Genomic DNA, 4,965 nt, shown 5'->3' with positions numbered 1-4,965 from the left:
GAGGTCATGGGAGAACTTCCAGAAAATACTTTCATTGGAAGGTATTCAAATACCCAAGAGCTGAACAATGCCACACAGAGACGCTTCCCACCAAAGAAGCCTGTAAGCGTTGAAGAAGCGGAAGTGTTCTTCCAACAAATGAAAATGCCGGATTACGAAGTGATAGATCAACTGCGCAAGTACCCCGAGCAAGTGTCCATGCTATCATTGTTGATGAGGTCGGCCGAGCATCAAAAGATCTTACTGAAGACCCTGAATGAAGCATATGTGCCAGTTGAAACCTCGGTTGAACAACTAGAGCGGATGACAGAAAGATTCTTCGCCGTCAACCAAATCTCTTTCAGCAAGAATGATTTACCCCCGGAAGGAGCGGCACACAACAAGGCCTTGCATCTAACAGTTAAATGCGAGGACTACTATGTCAAGCGGGTAATGTTGGATGGGGGATCAGGTGTTGACATTGCCCGCTCTCCACGCTACAAAGAATGGAAATTGGGACCGGAAGAATCCGACCCAACAATGTCTGCGTAAGGGCTTTCGACGGCATCAAGAGAGATACCATGGGGGAAATAGACTTGTTGTTGGTCATAGGGCCAGTCGAATTTGAAGTAACCTTCCAGGTGCTCGACATGGATACATCCTACAATTTTCTCCTCGGCAGACCTTGGATCCATGCGGCAGGAGCCGTGCCTTCCACTCTTCACCAGATGGTGAAGTTCGAGTACGAAGACCGAGAGATCGTGGTCCATGGAGAAGACGAGCATGCTATCTATCGGGACCCATCCATCCCATATCTTGAACCGAGAGAAGGGAGCGAACATACGGTCTATCAAGCTTTCGAGATTGTACTGGCAGAGCAGCACGAAGAGGGAATACCCTGCCCCCAACCTTTCTTGTCTAACGCCTCGGTTATGGTGGCCAAAGAGATGATCCGGCACGGATTTAGGCCAGGGAAAGGGCTTGGACGAACCCTGCAGGGAATAACAGAACCCATCACCTTGCCAGTCACCAAGAAACCTTTTGGACTAGGTTTCAAACCCACTCCAGCAGACGAAGAATGGGCAAAGAAAAGGAAAAATGAGGGTTGGAAGTTACCTCAACCATTGCTGGATTTATATGAAACCTTCATCAAGCCAAGATACACCGAAGAAGAGGACGACGAGGTCTTCACGGCTGAGGAAATCGAGGAGATATGTGGGGCAATGAGAGAAATGCTCTACGAGACTCACATGGTTCAACCAGGTGAAGGCAAGAGCACTGCTGAGATGCTGTACGTGGGGCCGAACGCCAAACTTCGAAACTGGGAGGCCACGCCATTCCCAACTAGACGGAAGTCCGGGTAGACCTATCCTGCCACCTTTCCTGTGTCACAAGTTATTTCCAGGACATAACTTGAACGTTTTCTTCCTTTCAATTGTTGTTTTGAATTATTGAGTTGTAAACATTGTTGTCTTCCAATTTCCCAAAGAAAAATAAAGAAAAAAAATCATCATTGCTTTCCCATTCTTTCTTTTGTTCTGATTTTTGTCATTTTTCCTTTTATCTTTCCTTTCAGTTATAATAATGCGGCTTTAAATATGACATGCTTGCAGACTTCACGCCCAGATCACAACGAGCTATTTAACTATGAATTAATAAATCTAGAACCAGAATATGATGAAGAAGAAGCTTTTAGGGAAATAAACCGAGAGTTGGAACATTTTGAGAATAAACCTAAGCCAAATCTGAATGACACCGAACCGGTTAATTTAGGAACTCCTGAAGAAATCCGGGAGACCAAAATAAGCATTCACACGGACAAGAAAATGCGAGAGGCGATAATTCAACTTCTTTTTGAATTTAAAGACGTGTTTGCTTGGTCATATGATGACATGCCGGGACTAGGTGTTGATCTAGTGGTTCATAAATTGCCGATTCATCCTGATTGTCCTCCAGTTCAACAAAAGCAACGAAAGTTCAAAACTGAGGTCAGTGACAAGATTAAAGAGAAGATCACCAAACAACTTAAAACAGGAATGATTCGGGTCGTCCAGTATACAACATGGTTGGCAAATGTGGTTCCAGTATCAAAAAAGGACGGGAAGACTCGGGTATGTGTAGATTACCGAGATTTGAACAGAGCGAGTCCCAAAGATAATTTCCCACTGCCCAACATCCACATCCTCGTTGATAATTGCGCCAAACATGAAATACAGTCTTTCGTAGATTGTTAAACTGGGTATCATCAGGTATTGATGGATAAAGAGGACGCCGAGAAAACTGCCTTCACCACACCTTGGGGCACCTACTGTTATCGGGTCATGCCGTTTGGCCTGAAGAATGCCGGGGCTACTTACATGAGAGCCATGACTGCCATTTTTTATGATATGATGCACCAGGAAATAGAGGTGTACGTGGACGACGTGATAGTCAAGTCCAGGACGTAAGATAATCACATCCAAGATTTGAGGAAGTTCTTCGAGAGACTAAGGAAGTATGACTTGAAGCTGAACCCAGCCAAATGTGCTTTCGGAGTTCCGTCGGGCAAACTTTTGGGCTTCATCGTAAGCAGGAGAGGTATCGAACTAGATCCAACTAAGATAAAATCTATCAGAGATTTACCTCCCCCGAGAACAAAGAAAGACGTGATGAGTTTGTTGGGCAGATTGAACTATATCAGTCGATTTATTGCCCAGCTGACAAGCACGTGTGAACCCATATTCAAGCTGTTAAGTAAAGAAGCGGCGATCAAATGGACAACTGAGTGTCAAGAAGCCTTTGATAAAGTCAAAGAATACCTTTCGAATCCCCCAGTTTTGGTCCCTCCAAAGCCAGGGAGACCCCTTTTCTTGTATCTGACAGTCTTGGAGAACTCTTTCGGTTGCGTCCTCGGGCAGCACGACATAACCGGAAAGAAGGAGCAAGCAATCTACTACTTGAGCAAGAAATTCACCGGCTACGAGGCCAAATACACTCTGCTGGAAAGGACATGTTGCGCTCTGACGTGGGTTTCTCAAAAGCTGAGACATTATCTCCAAGCCCACACTACTTTCCTCATAAGCAGGCTGGATCCTTTGAAGTATATATTTCAGAAACCAATGCTAACTGGGAGACTGGCTAAGTGGCAAATCTTGCTTACTGAATTCGATATAGTCTATGTCACTCGCACGGTAATGAAAGCCCAGGCACTAGCAGATCACTTGGCCGAAAATCCGGTCGATGAGGAATACCAGCCATTGAGTACCTACTTTCCAGATGAAGAAGTAAACACCGTAGAAGTGGTCTCGGAGGACGCTCATGTTTGGAAGATGTTCTTTGATGGATCCGTGAATGCCAAAGGTGTAGGGATCGGGGCAATTTTGATCTCGCCTTCCGGTCAGCATTATCCCGCCACAGCTAGACTGCGTTTCTTTTGCACAAACAATACAGCTGAGTATGAAGCCTGCATCATGGGCATGCATATGGCAATCGATCAGGATGTCGAAGACCTACTGATTATGGGAGATTCTGACCTGATTATCTGGCAAGTCCAAGGTGAATGGGAAACTCGGGATGTCAAGCTTATCCCTTACCGACGGCATGTGGAGGACCTCGGCAAGCGCTTTACATCAATAGAGTTCAGGTATATCCCGAGGTGTCACAATGAACTGGCGGACGCACTTGCTACTCTGGCTTCAATGCTACCCTACCCGGGCAACGCCCACGACGATCCTTTGGAAATCCAAATCAAGGAAAGACACGGTTACTGCAATGTAATCGGGGTAGGAGCCTATACACAACCTTGGTACCACGACATCAGGAGGTTCTTGAAGACACAAGAATACCACGAGCATGCTACTGGAGATCAAAAGAGAACCATTAGGCGACATGCAAGTGGTTTCTTTCTGAGCGGTGAATTGTTGTACAAGAGGACCCCGGACCTCAACCTCCTAAGATGTGTCGATGCCGAGGAGGCGAGAAAGATCATGCATGAAGTACACGCAGGTGTGTGCGGACCTCACATGAACGGGTATGTCTTAGCGAAGAAAATCCTTCGAGTAGGTTATTACTGGATGACCATGGAAAAGGACTGCTTTAGCTTCGTTCGGAAGTGTCATCAGTGTCAGGTGCACGGTGATTGTATTCATGCACCTCCCACGGAGCTGCATCCCATGTCTGCACCTTAGCCATTTGTCGCCTGGGGCATGGACGTCATTGGACCAATCGAGCCAAAGGCTTCAAATGGACACAGATTTATAATGTTGCCATCGATTACTTCACAAAATGGGTAGAGGCTGTCACTTTCAAGTCGGTCACTAAAAAAGGTGTAGTGGATTTTGTACACTCAAATCTTATCTGTCGTTTCGGTATTCCTGCGACTATCATTACAGATAACGCAGCAAACTTGAACAGTCACTTGATGGGAGATGTATGCGAGCAATTCAAAATAACGCATAGGAATTCTACTCCTTATCGGCCAAAGGCCAATGGTGCTGTAGAAGCGGCAAATAAAAGCATCAAGAAGATTTTGAGGAAAACGATCCAAAGTTCCTGACAGTGGCACGAGCAGTTACCATTTGCATTGTTGGGGTATCGCACTACGGTACGCACGTCAGTAGGAGCGACTCCTTATCTTTTAGTTTATGGGACCGAGGCTGTAATACCGGCAGAGGTAGAAATTCCCTCGCTTTGAACCATTGTCGAAGCAGAAATCGAAGACAGCGAGTGGGTCAAGACTCGGTTGGAGCAGTTAACTTTGATCAATGAAAAGCGAATGGCCGCGGTTTGTCACGGACAGTTGTACCAACGAAGAATGGCATGTGCTTACAACAAGAAAGTCCGACCCAGGAATTTTGAAGTAGGTCAGCTGGTACTGAGGCGTATTCTGCCACATCACCAGGAAGCAAAAGGGAAGTTTGCTCCAAATTGGAAAGGCCCATACATCATCAGAAAAATATTGCCGAGAGGAGCATTGTATCTAGGTGATATCGAAGGAAATGACCCCGA

The sequence above is a fragment of the Nicotiana tabacum genome, chromosome 6 (genome assembly GCF_000715075.1).
Source record: "Nicotiana tabacum cultivar K326 chromosome 6, ASM71507v2, whole genome shotgun sequence".
In the NCBI taxonomy this organism is placed as follows: domain Eukaryota; kingdom Viridiplantae; phylum Streptophyta; class Magnoliopsida; order Solanales; family Solanaceae; genus Nicotiana; species Nicotiana tabacum.
This window is presented reverse-complemented; position numbering follows the sequence as displayed.